Raw genomic sequence first — 18,620 nt, 5'->3', positions numbered from 1 at the left:
CCCCTTCAATGCCAGAAGGAACTGACAGGAAATTGCCGAGCAGCACATGACACAGTTTATGGCAGTGGTATGATATAGTTTAAGAGTCGCATGTGTGGTGCTTGAGCTCTCAAAAGGGATATATATATATATATATATATATATATATATATATATATATATATATATATATATATATATAGTGATACAATCACTGTCTATGTATAGGCTGGAGTGTTGTAGCTAGTGTGCTTTCCAGCTTACAGGGAGTTAATCTCCCCTAGAGAAACTAGTTTCAGCTGCAGCTAATCAGGCTGGACTCCTGAATGAACAAGGAAGTGTTTAAGGCAGACACAGAGAGCTGCCGTTCTGAGGGAGACTGCTTTTCCCCAGAGAAAGGGGGGAGATAGAGAAAGTGCTCCCCAGTTAAAGAAGAGGCTGGAACAGTTCCTTAGACCCGCTGGACGGTGGTCGCGGAGTCTGCTGGGACTGACTGGGTCTTAATCCCAGGAAGAAGAAGGAAGGACGCAAGACCATGCTGAAGCAGGGATGTCCTATCCATAACCTTGGAACTACAGAGGAGGGATTTTCTGAGCTCTCACAGGGTTCAGAGGGAATTACCTGGAGCCCCAACAGTAACAGACCAAGAGCTAAGTAATATATTCATGTACCTAAGACTGTTCATGAGGGGTGCATATGATAGGGCATCTTTTAAGCTGGGAACCAGTTTATTTGGCCAGCACCATTAGAAAAACCTGCAGTACGTTTATTTAGTTTTCTCTAAAGGGAGTAGGTGTTATTTTATGAGTTGTTTTGATTTAAAGGGACGGTGGGCCTGTTGGTGTATAATTTAACCCTGTAAATAAACCTCGTGTAGAGAAATACATTATTTTCAGCCTTATTCTGGGACTAAAAGATACTGCAACGTGATGTGGGCATCACAATATATATATATATATATATATATATATATATATATATATATATATATATATCACAAGCCATGGGTAGGCCAGAATGTATCAGTGTGCTGTCATTAAGCAGCTGAGGGAGCAGTGAGAAGCTATGATTATGAAGCTTCGGTGCGGTCGGCGTCCCCATTGAAGTTCATGTGACCATCTTGCTTCCTGGCAATTACTGTCCTCACTTCCGCCCACACTGAGGAGACAGTGGCCATATTGATTACTGGCGTCCTACCTATAAAAAAAACCAGGACTTCCTCCAGGATGTTGCCTGAGCACAGTTTCATAATTTTTCCTGTGAGTCAACAGCTTATTCCTGTTCCTTTGCATTCCGCCTTGAGCTCCACTCCAATCCTATGTCGCCCGCCTCGACCTCTGCATGTGACCCCGAATCTGATCCTCTGCCGTCAGCCTTGGCCTCAGCCTCTGAACACGGATCCCACCGCTGCCGCCTGCCTTGACCTCAGCCTGTAACCCCGACTCCGATATACTCACTCAGGACTCTGTCTCTCGCCTCAGGTCAGCTGAATTCATATCCTGCCCCAGCCCAGCGGGTTTGCTTCCTGTTATGAGATGAGCAACGTCACACAAACAAATCTCAGCTCCCTCTGCACTGCGACGCGAGGGATTGTGGGCTGTTGGGACGGCCAGCAATGGGTCAAGGGTACACTTGTAAAGTACTTTAGGTAAATTTAACCTGATTTCATTACCAAATCTTGATCGTTCTCAGTCTTACCTAGTGACCACTGTGTCGAAATTTGTTGCTGACATTTCCAGATCATCTGGAATGAATACTATGTTTATATAACTGCATGATGTAAGGCCAAGGGCAGTTATTCACCGAGATGGACAAAGCCACAAAGTATCCTGGCATAGCGCTTTACTTCCAAACCACTTCCTTATATTTAATCTGACCGTGTTTGTCACGTGGCAATGGGCAGTTTAGCTCAGGAAGGAGAAAGCTTGGGTAGTCCTTGGATACAATGCAAAGATGATATAAGCTGATACCTTAGAAAGCTAAGACATCTTTTAAGGCAAGTAATCGATGCCAAACAGTTGGATTCTGCTATTAGTATAGTCTTCCTATACGCTCTTAACAGGCAACATGTTCCAATTAGTCAAATGTTGCTAAAGACCAATTGTTCCAATCTGTGGCTGGCTCAGTTTGCTAATAAGAGCAGCTGGTCTGTGATCTCAATTTTTATCATTTGGAACGAAGTTCAGTTGAGACCAATTGATGGTAATTGATGATCACAAACATTTCTTTATGGCATCCAGCACTGAATGGGTGGGTGAAAAATACTGGAGTTTGATGTACAATGTTGATAATGAGCTGAAACTAATTAGCAAGTTCTCCTGCTTTTACTCACAGCGCCAACTTGTCGATCTGCTCAAGTTGCGCGGCTAATGGATTATTTCCAAATGTTACAGAGTTATATGGAAAATCAAAGTAGGTCAATATAAAATAGATGGATTCCTTTAACTTTTAGACCAGATTCTGCCCTCTTTGCCATCAGCTTTACAATGATATGCAAAAACTGGTGTGTTCGATGCAAATATGGTAATCCTTTTGTGACCCAACAATTAAAGAGAGCAATTTATATGGGGAAAGATATTATGCTTGTAAACATAGGAGATTGGATACTTTATATCCCCAAGTATTAGGGGGTCTACAAAGCAGAACAATCTTCTCTAGTTGCTTCGTTACATGAGGATGGTAAATCAAGTTTTCCTAAAACCAGAGCAACTTGAAAAACAAATAACAAGAACAAAAATGGGTCGCTTCTTCATCGATAACGTTTTTGTACATGACGGCCATTGTGTTTCTCTCCTGTTTATGCCCACGTTAGGAGAGGATACATGCATGACATTCCATTTGCCATAATTCCCCCAAAGTTGCCAAAACGAACAAGCAGAAGAACAGTAGTGACTGACCAGTTGATCTGAAGAACTGATGGATGAAATCTGTCTGGCCATTAGCTATGCAACCATTAATCATTTCTTTAGGTTGGTATCTGTGACTCAGGCTGAAGTGGAAGTGGGTAGTCCATTCCCCTAGTATTATTACACATGGACCACAAGTAAAGAAAGTAAGGGTACTCTGTTCCCCTAATATCATTACACATGGACCACTAGTAAAGAAAGTAAGGGTACTCCGTTCCTATAGTATTATTATACATGGACCATTAGTAAAGAAAGTAAGGGTACTCCATTCCTCTAGTGTCATTACACATGGACCACTAGTAAAGAAAGTAAGGGTACTCTGTTCCCCTAATATCATTACACATGGACCACTAGTAAAGAACTTAAGGGTACTCCGTTCCCCTAGTATCATTACACATGGACCACTAGTAAAGAAAGTAAGGGTACTCCATTCCTACTGTATTGTATTATTATACATGGACCACTAGTAAAGAAAGTAAGGGTACTCCATTCCTCTAGTGTCATTACACATGGAGCACTAGTAAAGAAAGTAAGGGTACTCCGTTCCTATAGTATTATTATCCATGGACAACTAGTAAAGAAAAATTAATTATTAATATATTGTCATGGCACAAATATATGTGAAACTGGAGAACAGATACTGTATGTATTGTGATGGCTACTTTGTATGAGCCGGTAAGGTCCCCACCTCCATCTTCTGAGCCAGCTCTGAAATGATCTTTGAGCACGTTTGATACCCGTCTTTCATTGGTTTTCCATCTATATCATGAGGATCATCACAGAATGGGACATTGTCTTGTAAGCCACAATTACAAAGGCCCAGATCTACAAAGCTCTATTAATGAGTTAACAAGGCATCGTTAACTGCAAACGGGGATCTTCAAAGCTCAGTAACGCTGGGTTAAGCGCTGTTTCCAGCCGTAACGAGCCCTTGCGTTACTATACCGGATGTTAGTGCTAATAATATGCAAGAGAGGCGTTCTCTCTAACAGCGCCGAACCCCACAGCGCCATTATTGTTAACGCAGGGATTTAACAATGCGTTTGTTAGGTATGACCTAAAAGTGGGGTTACTCCCATCTGGAAACTGAAATATTGGGTTTTCTGGAGAGGGGAGACAGACTATTCATAGAGTCCCAAGTGCTATATACAGTATATAACACACCCTGAAACAACACGGGGAAAGACACCTGTCACAAAAAGTAGCACACCTGGGAGGAGATATGCTAATAGGATATGGAAAGTATAATTAGCACTGTGATTGGCGTTACTCTCGGGGAACAGAACGTCCATTACTAATTTTGATAATATGACGTTATGATCCCGACTTAACAGAGTTTAGTGGATCTGGGCCAAAGAGCAAGGAACAGGGCATTGTGACTTAGTAGTATCATTGTTATATAAGGACGTAGACAATGACGTCTGTGGGTATAATACATATTGTATGGAGTTGGCTGAGTGACTCCCTCACAGTGGAGATTCCCACTGTGGGTACCACAAGCGGTTTGTATGGACATTTAGTTAAAAGATGGGCTATTTTTTTTACAGTGCATCCTTTTATTCTGCAATGGACCGATTAACCCCTAAAGGTGTGAGCAAAATGGGATTTTTATTGGTAAATAAAGAGTTTGCATAATAAATTTGCTTTAACAGACTCTATGCTTTTCCCAATGCGCTGAAAATTTTGAACCAAGAATCCTTTTCTACCACTACACAGGGTATCTGAACGGGCGCAAAACAAGCATAGTATCCATCGCTTGGTTAGCAAAGTTTCCCAATCTACAGAGTACCTGTTTATCAAATCAACAACTAATCTAGTCTGATATTTTCATTTGTACATTTAAGATTCCTAACGAGCACAGCAGCACTTAGTAATTAATACATGGGCCTAAATCTGTGCAACTGATTACTCAAATTATGGAAAATTCTATTGTTGCTTGAAAATAAAATAGGGAGAGAAGAGATAAAACTGTTCTTAATTTATTTAGTTGACACTTTATTGACCAAAAATGGTTTGTTTTGTCTCTTGTAACCCACATTAAACCGGTTCGTAATCACTATCAATAAGCATTAAAATCCTGCCCTCACACATTCTTCTATAAGCATACATCCGTTTAATAGGGTACTAAAGTATCATGTGAAAGGACAAGGTGTGTGTGAATGTGCTCACAAGTGATATTTTTATTTGCTGAAAAACATTATTAAAATGGTGACATTGTTACAATGCTAAATACTGTCACTTGGCAATGACAACTTCTGTTTCCAAATGGTACTGCACCTTTATCCGCCAGGTTACTCCTATTTAATGTTACTATATAAGCAAAAATGGCACTGCCCTGCATGTCAAAGCAAGTATTATTATTCCCAAGGATTGGAAAAATACTGAAAGTCAAAATAAAATCATGACTTTGCAATGCTAAAAGATGCCGGCATGGAACCCTGCTATGCATCATGTTGAGATGATATGCTATGCTTATCTGACCTAATTGCACTCGCTCTACCGCAAGAAGAGCAGAAAGTACTTTGGTTTATGCACGATGAATAATTTAAGCCACAGGAGCTGCATGATGATGTCAGTCTTTGGGGTAGAATTGATTGCTGGAGAGCTTTGTCATTTTACATTGATGTAAATAAGGGTGTCAACCCATTTACTCTGCAGCCACCTGTTCGGCTTCTCTGATGGCAATTATAGATGTATAGGCTTTTTCTACAAGCGGAGAGGAACAACTAAAATGTTCTATAGGCCATATAGTGCAATTATGCAACATCACTTTTCTTATGAACGTTTCTCACTATCAGTCTGTCTTAATATAATAGTCATCTTTCAGTGCTGGAGAATATACATGTAATGAGCCATATAAAAAGGAAATTAAGTATCTGCTTAAACTTCCAGCTCCCTAGTAAACATCCAAATTGATCAAACCCCAAGTTCAAACCCTGCTGTCATCGTGCCCCTGATTATGCCCCTTTATCGCCTGTTGGGGCAAGGGCTGTCATCATTGTGAAGTACTTTGAGTGACATTAGGAGAAACATTTTATACGAAATAAAATTATTACCCAACTGTGTCGATTTTCTGTTGTGGGTTAATAAAACTCTTGTGTTGCAAGAACAGCACCCGGTTAATGAAAGCAAAACAAATTGATTGGAAAGGTTTCTTTATGTACAATTCTGGTGCTGTTTTCTGCACCACTATTTCCAAGTTTTGCAGCCAAAAGACTTTGTAAAACTAAATGAAATGAGGGCAGTAATGGCAGACAGTGTACCGGTTTGAGATATCCTGGTCTAGCTTGGGGTCCCTGATCTGTAAGTAGAAGAATTGGCTACATTGTATTTCAGAAGAACGTCCCCCAATACCCAGCATTACATTTTATTTAAACTTGAACAATGAGATACAGAGACCAGCACTGAGCTCACCCAAGAAACAGCTGTGGGAACCATGAAAACATTCTTGTACCAACGTCTCCCAAAGCGAATCTATTCCGCAGTCAGGATTATTGCGACAACGTTCTTGATGACACAATTCAATGCGGCTAAATTTTGTTTCTTGTTTTCCAAGGTGGGGAAATCCATTATGTTAAAAACTGTTTTACAGTTAGATGATAACCACACGTCTATGCTAAGGTGCTTCTGTCTTTAATGACCCACTCGTAAGGCTGGGGCCTAAAAATGAAGATAAACCGTTTATAGGAGTCACTGCATGCTAAGGGCCAGATTCACTAAATCATGCTTAGCTTTAACACACCTTCATTTCTTTTCAAATTGATGGGAGTTAAGGCGTGCTACAACTTAGCACTCCTTAGTGAATCCGGACCTTAGTGTTGTGAGCCGTGGATACATGTGGTTGGGTCTTACTTTGTAATGACTGAGGAGACAATTTATTAAAAACCAGGGAGGAACAATACTACAGTACTTATTAGATGCACCACCTGTGCTGAAGCAGGGATATCCTGAAAGCCTGACCTCTTGGGGGGGGGAGCAGGGGAGGGGGATCATGAGGACTGGAATTGTGCACCCCTGGTCTATTGCATCTTGTGTCTGTATCCTACATGTGTTTTCTTTTTAATAAATCAGTTCTGTACTATGAGAAAATACTTCTAGCATTTTTTTTAAAAACAACTTTGAATGACATTTTTAATGTATTATAATGTAAGAAGCATTTTTTGTTTCTATAGCAACCATTTACAAAGTCACATCCCCTTCCTCTTCTGAAACAGGCAATGGCACACCCCTTTTTGAGCCCTGCCCTCTCTCTAGCAGTGCACTAATTGTATCTAGTGACTGCCTGGTCACATGATCTTCCCCACAGAACTTTGCATCTTTGGTCCTTTTCTGCTCACTGACAGCCATTTAGTGAACCCCTGAGCCGAATCTTCGCCGATCGATCACAGGAGAACGGATCGATCTGCAACTTAACTAATTACTTGTGTGGATTGTATTGATGCACATATTATAGGGAAACAATAAATAAATATTAAAAAATAAAACGGCAGATGGACTGCTGCTTTAAACAGCATCATATTTCTAACACAGTTATTTTTAAATGTAATGAAAATGTTCCTCCTCAAAGAGGGTAACACAAAGCCAGTGCAAACTGTGTGCCCTTCGCTGCTTGTTTGTGATAAATGACTCTTTCCATCTCTTTTCTCCTCTTAGTTCTGGTACAAGAGAAACACCACTCTAATATAGGGAAATGTTATTAATATTTCATACTCCTGACCTAATTTTTTTTTTGAAGGTTGTTACTAAGGTAGCAGATATGTTTTCATGTTCAAAGGAATGCTACATTTTGATGGTGGGGTCAACTTTTGTATTTGCTTTTTGGGAAACCTTTCCGTGTGCCTATGCCCTGTGACAGTGACTGATGAGACGCGCACAGCATGGAGGCTTCTGTGTTCCCTGCTCTCCACAAGGTGTATGTTATTGTCTTATTGGGGAGGAATCAGCCTCACAGGCACAACAACACGTTACACGTATCAGTACGTTAGTTACAATGTATCCGGACAACACGCCTCTGCCTCATCTCCTGGGGTAGCAAGAGTAAATCAAATGCATTTTGCAATCAAACTGAAACAACGCTATGAAATGATTCATCTGATTTAGAACTGCCTAAGCACGGTGCTATATTCACCTTCTCAGACAGCACCTGCAGGGGGGCTGGAACTCGTGGGATGGGGGTGCGGTAGCCCCCCTGTGTTTATACATTGTTACATTATAGCAAGGGGGCCAACTGCAGTCCTCGAAAGCTGCCAACAGGTCATGTTTTCATGATATCCCTGCTTCAGCACAGGTGGCTCAATCAGTTGCTCAGTCTTCGACTGCACCACCTGTGCTGAAGCAGGGATATCCTCAAAACCTGCCCAGTTGGAAGCTCTTACGGACTGGAGTTAGCCCTCTTGCATTATAGTAATGTATGTATGTTACTGATTTCATATGTACAGCACCCCCACCCAAACATACTTCCTGCACTCCTGCGTGCACGCGTGTGCTGCACCGGAATGAAAAGATACAGAGAAATGATGAGAGAATTTCTAAAGCATCTCCTACCGGTGCTCGGAACAAGACATCCCTCTCTCCCCGGCCGGACACCTTTTATTCTGCAGGTGCCTCTGGGAAAGGTCCTTGAGAAGCCGCTCCGAGCAGTCACAAGCTCTGCTATCCAAGCCGATCATCCCACTGTAATAGTGTATCCCGGCAGCACCGTGGCACCAGGAATGGAAGAGACCATTCAGCAATATAGCACACACGCACAGCAAGCCCTGGCACTCAGGGGGCAGGGACTAGGGGAGCAGATGGAGGGAGGACGATTTCTAACGTGACAGATGTGTTGACTCTTCAGCTCAGCCCACGGGGCAGGACAAAGAGCTGGTATTAAAATACAACGCTGGCTGTGTTGAAAGCAGAGATCTCGATGCACCTTTTCTTTTATAATGTCTTTGTAGTCAGGGGTCACCTGACGTGGGGCTCCCTCTCCTGTATTAAAAGCCTGAGGTCCCAGCCAATCAGAAGTGCCGGTATCACTGATATACTTATCGATTGGCTTACTGGCAAAGACGTGACTGTCAGACGTGTATTAATACTCCAAATCAATCACGGAAGAGGAAACTATCGGGTGAAATTTGTAAAAGAAAATAATATAAAAAGCTGCTGACATAATGTAATTGTAGCAACAGATCACTGGAGCAATATGAACCATTCATAATGCTGCGCTTATAGTAAGAGCGATGAGACAGGCGACAGAGCGACGGCGTGGTCGCGATCGCTGGAAGTCATCTCAATTTGATTTTTCCAGCAACCGCAGCCTGACGTCACCATTGCTGTTGCCGGCACTATAAGCGTGGCCTAAGGCCGCGGTCCCGCTGCATCCGATGGCGCGCGCGGCTGCGTGCGCACCACTCACCTGCTCATGGCTTCCTCCCGAGTCGGCCCCAGTCCCTCCTCACTGCAAGGCTCACTACGCGCTGTGACGCGTCAGCCAGCAGGGGATGCAACCGGGTTGAGTTCCCGTGCGACGACGCGTCACATGGTGCGCAAGGGAGCCAATCACAGACTGGATCCCATCAGCCAATAATAAGCCAGCTAGTGCTGCTCCCCCCCCCCGACCCGTTTTGGCCCCACCCCCCGGGCCAGAAAATGCTCACTACGGACCACAGATAGCGGTGAAGCGCCGTACACGCGCTGCCTGTACGCAGTGTGGCCGCGCAGGCGTGTGCAGCGGGCCTCGGCCTAACTCTCAATATCTTTTGTCTCAATATAAATGCAAAGCTTGCGATGTATATTTTAGTTGAACACAATTCTTGTAGTATATATTTATAATCCTACTTTTGTATAAAATGTATATCAGCAGCCGGTACATGCATAAGTAAGTCATTTCTCTGAGAGGAATATGTGACAATAAGTGCCATTTGTCTTATTTTAACCCCTTTGCTTCCACTGCTCTGGAAACTGTTGCTTGCCCATCTGGCAGTGAGGGGGTTAAGATGTTCTTTTCTTATTACTCGATATTATGCTATAAAGAGTACTTAAAGATTTGTACTTAATTCCCTCAAAATAAATGTGGACATTGCTTAAATCACATTTTATTGAGAAATTCACTAATAGTTTTCTAATATTATGAACAATATATTTAAGAGAGCACTTAAAAATGTCTCTCTGCGATATCATCCTAGATGGCCCTCTGCCGACTTAAACTCAACATGTCAAAAACAGAGCTCCTCATACTCCCTCCCAAACCTGGCCCTACTACCTCCTTCTATATTACTGTTGGAAGTACCACCATTCACCCAGTAGCCCAAGCACGCTGCCTAGGGGTCACACTCAACTCCTCTCTCACATTCTCCTCTCTCACATTCAAAACGTTTCTAAAACCTGTCGCTTTTTCCTCCGCAATATAACAAAGATACGCCCTTTCCTCTGTTGCTCAACTGCTAAAACTCTGACTCAGGCCCTCATTCTCTCCCATCTCGATTACTGTAACCTCCTGCTGTCCGGCTTTCCTGCCTCTCACCTGTCTCCCCTACAATCTATCCTAAACGCTGCTATCACTCTGCTCTTTCCTAAATCTGTCTCAGCATCTCCCCTGCTGAAATCCCTCTGCTGGCTTCCTATCAAATCCCGCATCTCACACTCAATTCTCCTCCTGATTTTTAAAGCTTTACACTCTTCTGCCCCTCCTTACATCTCAGCCCTAATTTCTTGCACACACACATATAAAAATAAACAACCCTCCCCAATACATATAAAAAAATACCCCAACCCATATAAAAATACCCCCCAAGCACCCAATACATAGAAAAAGACCCCCACTCCCCCAATAAATATAAAAAAAAAAACACTCCCCCAATACAGTACATAGAAAAAGACCCCCACTCCCCCAATAAATATTTTAAAAAACCCACTCCCCCAATACATATAAAAAGACTCCCCCCCAATACATATAAATGGATGGGGGAGCTGAGGGGATGCCGGTAGGGGTCTGAGGACGGTGGAGGGTCCTGGGGATGGTGGGGAGAGGGGGGCTGAGGAATGTGGCTGGAAGGAGCGCGGGTGAACCAGACCTCTCTATTCCAGACCGCCACAGGCTATCCCCTCAACGGACACCAACCCAGACTCAGAGACTGGCAAAGGGCCCCTGCTTACAGGTACCTTTGTGGACTTTGGGGGTTATAGGTTGGAAAGAGGCGTATCCTCCCAGCCCTGCAGGTACGGACTGGGGAAGTGAATTCGGCCATGCAGATGCGCGGCCTTTTTTTCAGGACCGGCAGGGGAAAGAGTAGAATTTGAAGGGGATAAGACGGAGATCGCCGCACCACACCGCCGGACACCGCTGCCGGACACCGCCGCAGGTAAGAGTCAGGGGGGAGGAGTTTTTGGCAGGCCTGGTTTACAGTGACAGACTGAATAAAGCCATGGTTTAATTTCCCCAAATCTGCCTCACTGGTTGTACCTCTGCTCTTGTCTCTTACAGGGCTACCTAGAAACGGGGAATATTCATTGTGCATTCACATTTACACTTGGACAGAGAAAATGTACAAAAAGTGCTACACACTTGTCAATAGCCCCATGATAGTGAGTGAACTGAGACAGATAATAATAATATTAATGTGTTAATTGAACATAAAGTGTCTCTTGGTGAAAACAATAACCTGCTGCCTAAAAAACCCACGAGTCCTCTATAGACTCAGACATGTCAGTAGTTGGCGTTGGTTTTCTTGGACGCAGATTTTCGATACGGAGATCACGCAATTCCTGCGATACAAGCATAAAACTCAAGTCAAATCGTGAGTTAAACTCTAGATCTACCAAAGATTTTTATACTGCAAAATAACTTGTTACACTGTTTTGTGGTATTTCTTCTTCTCGTTTCCACATATTCACTGGAACGAAAATCTGTGCCCAAGCGAACCAACGCCAACTATCCACATTGACAACACTGCTAACCGCGAACGAGCTTGGAAGAGCCGGAAGCCGTATATTACTAGACAGGCAGCAAGATTGCTGCACTTCATATACTGTATGACATGGACTACAGGCCAGACAATGTCAGAGCTGACTGCCGTTTATCCTGCCAGCAAGCATCAGAACATCAAATGGAGGAAGATGAGGAAATGATGGTGCTTATTACAAGCTATTTCACTGCAGTTACAGACGAACAATTTAAATCGCTTGTCGAATTCAATAAAAAATAAGGGATTTTTTTGACAGCTGAATGGGCTAAAAATTTCAGAGGTTGAAATCCCGATTTGTTACCCTATTTAAATCGGTATATGATCTGTCTCTGCATGTTCGATGTCTGAATTGAGATACTTATCGTCTAATTGTTCTAGAGTAGTTAGATTGACCATACACCTCACGATGCCTGTCCAGGCGTTGTCAGACCAAACCGCGGCCAAGAATGGAAGGTGCTGCAAACGCCACATAGGAACACACCAGCTGCAGTTTCACATTAGTGTGACAGCTGTCACTACACATACAACAAGGACCATAAGGGGAAGTATGGTTATAAACCAAGGTCACAAATACCTTATGTGGATAAAAATAACATAAAAGCTTTATTTGTGTGATAAAGTCAATATGATAAAGAAATATCAGAATCAGATTCTAATGCAAAGCTGCAATTGCATGATCTTTGACCACAAACTACTTCTGACACAGGGGTATATACATCAAGGCAAAACTGGTGCAATTCTGGGGCAAAACTATTGCTCCATATGTGTCAAAGAAAGAAATCCGGTTTAAATGAATGGACTTTTCGATACATATAAGGTGCAATTGTTTCGCCTTGATACGTGTGGCTTCTGGTGTCAGAGATATATTGGAGGGTTCTTACATGTTAAGAAAAGATGTATACGAGAGAAAAGAAAACCTAGTATATAAGCACTCTATCACACCTAAATGTATAGTGGAAATGTTAAAATACTTTATTGGCAACAATGAATAAAAAAATGGGGTTTAAAATAATATATATATCAAACAGCACGTGACTGTAGTCAATTTGTAACATAACTGTAAGTAGTTAAGTAGATTGAACATATGGAGATCCTTGATAGATATTCAGGATCTAGTGCTATACATATAGCTTCCTACAGATATGGAAGTAGGGCCATGGTAGGACCACTATACGGATAATGTCACATCCATGTGTATATGTATACTCTCAGAGCGTGTAATAGTGGACGCTCTGTGTATAAATTGACATTATGTGGTATATATCATAATATACCTGGGCAAACGATGCAGAGATATGTGTCATGTATGTAGCTTACCTGTGATGTCTGGTTGATAAGTAGCTGGTGTGTAAACCTCAATCACCCACAGACAGCAGCCCCCCATGTTATGTTACAAATTGACTACAGTCACGTGCTGTTTGATATATATTTTATTTTAAACCCCATTTTTTTATTCATTGTTGCCAATAAAGTATTTTAACATTTCCACTTTACATTTAAGTGTGATAGAGTGCTTATATACTAGGTTTTCGTTTCTCTCGTATACATCCAATCCGTACCTAGTTAGCACCTCACTGGGGTTCACTTTTCAGCTGTGCGGGTGTCCTCCTTCTGTATGTTAAGAAAAGACCATTATCCTACAGGCGTCCTCCCTCCGAATCTGTAGCAAATGACAGCACATATTGCATGAAATGATCAGCCTGACCGCACACTGTACATGGATTTCTGAAACCTACTGGTTATTTTGTAACTAACACGTAAGATACTTAACTTCACATCATTGGAAGCCGATGCAACGTTACACCACAATAACGCGACTGTACTGTACCTCATTACGCCTGCGCTAACGACATATACAAACTATGATTAGCTTTGTGGATGTGTGTTAACCTCAAGGAAAATAACGTTAGTTACTGTTACTAATTTATCAGGCCCAAACGGAGGCATTTACCAAAGTCTCCCCGGCTGCAAAACAGAGGCGAAAACCAGTGCAAAAATATCTCAAGATTCAGCAAACAATAAATCCCCATTAAAAACAATGGGATGTTTTATTAATAAATCTGATGCTGTTTTTTTTCCAGGCAACCAAGTGACATAAGCCTTAAAGTGCCTGAGTTGAGTATTCAAACTTATACACTATTGCCAATGAGTTAATGTTTTCTGCCCTTGCTCTTATTAATTAAGGTGCTATGTATTAGGTAAACAAAAAAACCTTATTTCCCTTCACACTGGAGTATTTAACAAATGGAACACACAGCCGGAGGCCCCGAGCCCTCCTTCCGCCTCACCGTCCTTTTTCGCCTTTCATACCTCACATTTGAACAGCTGGCCTGTTCCAGTGCGTCTTGCAGAGATGGGAGGAGTTACCACAATGTAATCCGTAGCACAGATAATTCAGTGAAAGAGGATTATCCAGCGCTGGAGAACAGCCAGCGCCTAAATATAGACTACGTCTTATTTGTTTTTGCTATACGCAGATCTCCCGGTTTATGGCGGCCATCCACGTTACCCCTTGGCAGCGTTATTATCTGGCTTTACCCGTCCGACGCGGCGTTAGCTAATAGCTGGGGCCGGGTTCCGTGCCGTTAAAAGTGTCCGTCTTCTGTATATGGGAGTTGTGCTCAGGCCATAAGGAATAGCTCGAATAAATACACGTTTCACTTGCAAAAGAGCAGGAAAATTATTGTATATTGATTTAAAACCAACAATAGATAAACCTCTCTGAAAAATGCTGAACAGTCTTGATACAATCTGCAATATTAATGTGAGTTCGCATTGTAACAAGTATTTTAGGTCTACAAAAATCCTGACTTTGCTTCAGATTTTAGTTTTTTGACTGGCAACAAGAGCATCTGCTCCTCATATAAAGAAAAAGATGTTAGCTAATAAATTGTGTTAGGTGATGATGTGTGAACAGAAACTTCAGAAAAAAGAATGGCCTGAGTGGACATATTAACATAATATACCTAAATGTCAGGCTGGCGTCCTGCTACTCAGTGGCAAGATTTAGGGAGAGGAGCGGCTCAGTGAGTAAAAACACTGGCACTGAGAGTTTGAAGCAGGGGAGCCTGGTGCAATTAATGGTGTCGGCTCCTTGTGACCTTGGGCAAGTCACTTTATCTCCCTGTGCCTCAGACACACACAAAAAAAATTGCAAGCTCCACGGAGCAGGAACTGTGTCTGCAAAATGTCTCTGTAAAGTGCTACGTAAAACTAGCAGCGCTATACAAGAGCAGGCTATTATTATTATTAACCAGGAACAATGAAGAAAGGCCCCGCAAGATAGAGTGGTAACAGGCTCGTGTTCCCTGTATGGATATTATTGGGACTGGGTCTGTGCTATGCTCATGATTCTTATTTTCTCATTTCTATAAAGAAGTCAAAACCGACAGAAGGAAAACCCCCAATGTGATTCCCCAACATTGTTTTTTTCGGGGCTGCTGGCAGAACCCAAACCATTACAGACCTCTCTGGTACCAAAAAGGTGACTGCATTGTAATGTCATAAATCACAATCTTTAACAACTGAATAAATATATTACCAAATGTAGCTATGTGCTTTTTTTTTGTTATTAACATCAATTGCACTTTAGCATAAACCAGGGCTTTGAATCTCATCCACCTCCCCCCCCCACCCCCGGGGGGTATAGCCGGCCACCGAGGGCTTACCGGGGGGCCATCTGCTCCAGCTAATTAACAGAATGTTACCCATGTACTTAAACTCGTTTTGTTAGTTAAGATAATTAAAAAATTGATTGAAATGTTAAAAATCTTTGTAACATGTTTGCAATGTGTCTTTAATTGAAGTACTATATTTTTTAAATCTTGTTTTATATATCTAAGAATAAATTGCAACGCCCTTACTGCCCCCTTACTGCCCCCTTACTGCCCCCTTACTGCCCCCTTACTGCCCTCCCTACCCGTGATTATTTTCTGTTTCAGCCCTTTCGGAAAAAATCTGAAAAGCTCGTCATAAACCTTTTACTCCTCACACGGCTGTGAGCCTTCAGCGCCAATCCTCCGATGGTAATTCTAACCCGAGAGATGAAAGCGCCCGGGACACAGAGCAAAGTGGAATTATACAGCTACCGCCCTGTCACTCATAGCAGGGAGATACAGACTGACACACGGATGCCCATACTGCCCGCCAGGGCCGGCTCAGACCTCCGGTGTATAACGCAGCGCTGCCGGAACATTCACAGCGCTCATATTATATAAACTGGTAACATTGTGGGCAGAACAATTTAACTGTATAAATCTGCAGTCCCGTGCAGGCCCGGACTGAACTAATGGCAGTGACAGTTCAAAGGTTAAGGCTCCAATACTTAAGACATACAGTAAGAAACCTGCGGCGTTGGAAGATGCCTTACAGGCTACCATGGACTTAAATATGCCACACCGTGCTCCGGCGCCAGGAGGGACCTGTGTGGTTATGGCCCTAAAACTTGCTGATTGGCAACATTTAAAAAATAATTATACTGACCTGAGTATATTTCATTGACCTGAAAGATTTCCTGGCATGGTTTGTATACATTGTAAACTACATTTTAAGATGGGGTTTACTGCCCTTATCTCTGCATTATCTCTCCCTTGTTCTGTTCCTGTCTTGCTAGTTGTGTCTTTGGCATTCAGGGCCTGTGAATGTATTACGTTATCACCAAGGTGTAAAAAACAACAACCTTGCCAATCACGCCCCCTTCAGCATTCGGCTGTAAGTGTCAGAGTTCAAAAAATGAAATACTGTACCTCATTTAATATACTTATATTTTTCTTTCAAAAGAAATAAATAATCAGTTGCCTCGTTTTAACTTATTAAACTTATCACTTCCATTCGTTCAATTTGGCCTTATTTGCAAATCCACTTTTAAGAAATACATTGTCACTGTGAAAGATTGATCAACTCCAAAGGTATCATCATTCACATAAATGCAGTTATTTGCCTGAAATCAATATGTAATCTGCTTCGAGCAGTGATTAATGCTTATAGAATGGGCCAATCCAGCATTCATAGGATAAACACACACACAACCTCCTTGTTCTCATACGATGCAGTTGTTGCACTTTGGTGAGACATTGAGAAGTATCATACAGTATTAAACAGCAGACAATGCAGCAAAAATAAAAGAAACAAATATGTAAACATGTGAATATGTGAAAGCACAAACAGCCGTTTACTTAACATGGAAAGTGGCATCTTCCGTGCTCCATACTGGGCTTACACTCTGTGCTATAGGAGAGGGGTATTGCATTTATTGCACTGAATTGCATAGATTACTCCCTCAGCAGCAGAGCAGGACAGTATAGGACACTAGGCCCCCACACCCCCACTCAGCATATCTTCTCATAAAGCAGACCCCTCTAACAGGGAATATTGCTTGAGACAATATAGAATTACCCCCTAAGTCTGAGGGTGGGCTAATTTTTGTCTTTGTAACACTTGGTGATTATTTAAGATATAATATCATGTGTTAGTTCTGATTTTGGCTTGCTTGGGATGTACACTGAATGCTGACCCTTGGCAAAGTACATTTGTCAGGGGCCATCTTGTTCTATCCCAGATTGCCAACAACTTTGGAACCCCGCTACAGCAATAGTCAGTATTGAATAAGAACCCCACATTGTGGTTTAGAGCAGTCTTTATTTTATTAACGTATATGTCAACAAATACAATGCTAGATATGGAGAATTGTACCTCTAAGTTTTCTCAACGACAGGAAAATCTGCAAGTATTTCTCAATGTAGCCTTTTCACTGCTAAGAAGCATGCAGCATATTCCATCCAGCAGTGACAGCAACATACTCCCCTGTATATCCTGTCTTTCCTAGCACACAAGCACCACGGTAACTATTGCTAATAAATAATAACAGCAATGGTCAGACTTAAGGGATTGCACATAGAAATGCACCTGAATCATCTGTAACCAGTATAACAAGCCACCTACATCTCTCAACCAGACACATAACCGCAAGGTCACCTTAAAAGCTTTTGCTGCAATTAAGGAGTTGTCAGCACAATTTGCTGTTACTGTTTACAAATAAGGATAATCAGCAATAAGACTTGGAAATAGGATGCCCTTCATATCACCTTCAGCCTTTAACTAGGATATGGGATTCGTCTTCTAATGCCCAGGAACAGGCGTAGGTGCAGAAGGAAAAATACATTCTGCACACATCAGCATGACGAGAAAATATCAAAGCTGTTACTGTATATAATCCCAACGAGTCGTCTGCCTGCAAAGAATCCTAATATGACTAGATATATAATACGTTGGTCCTACCTGTGACCTGAAGTTGTGTGCTCAGTTCACACAGCACACGCTGCCCCGGGAACTCCTCTCCCTGTGATGCAGACCTGCCCAGCAGAGCGTGCTAATGATGCACTGGAGAGAAGCCCAGTGGAACAGAGCTGGGCCTTATGTCAGCCCATAGCATTGCCGCCTCTACACTGAGAAAAGGAGAGCTGACAGATGAAAGGAAGCAGTGAGGGAGAGGAAATGAGCTGAGGAAAACAGCCAAGAGACAAGAACACGTAGAGCAAGAAGTGTTATTTCTCTAGCAAAATAACAAAGGTTCTCTTTTTTTATACAGGTAGCCAACATCACAGCTCTTCTAGATGTACACTGAGTATCTCATGTGTCTCCCTGATCTGCACTTCTGAAGCTTCAAACGCTGATGACGAAATGTCATGTTGGTCCATTAAAAGGACATAGTTTATTTTCCGCATGTTCTCTGTGGCTACTGCAAGCCTACACTTAAACATAGCGGGTTACAAATTGTAGCTTTATTATCACG

At 42.3% G+C, this 18,620-nt stretch overlaps 1 protein-coding gene across 2 annotated transcripts in view; it reads right to left on the bottom strand.

Moving 5' to 3' along the window:
• The window catches only part of SV2B (synaptic vesicle glycoprotein 2B), a 52,066-nt gene extending 33,820 nt beyond the window's left edge, over positions 1 to 18,246 (bottom strand). The window contains exon 1 of one of the 2 annotated variants that reach the window (XM_075575238.1): positions 18,107 to 18,246. The gene's annotated coding sequence lies outside the window, so the exon portion shown is untranslated. Of the gene's footprint in view, positions 1 to 8,429; positions 8,767 to 18,106 lie in introns of those variants that run through there. The other variant, XM_075575237.1, reaches the window with a different exon arrangement.
• Between the last annotated feature and the right edge of the window lie 374 nt (positions 18,247 to 18,620).

Source organism: Ascaphus truei, chromosome 18, assembly GCF_040206685.1.
Source record: "Ascaphus truei isolate aAscTru1 chromosome 18, aAscTru1.hap1, whole genome shotgun sequence".
Taxonomy (NCBI): Eukaryota; Metazoa; Chordata; class Amphibia; order Anura; family Ascaphidae; genus Ascaphus; species Ascaphus truei.
This window is presented reverse-complemented; position numbering and strand designations above follow the sequence as displayed.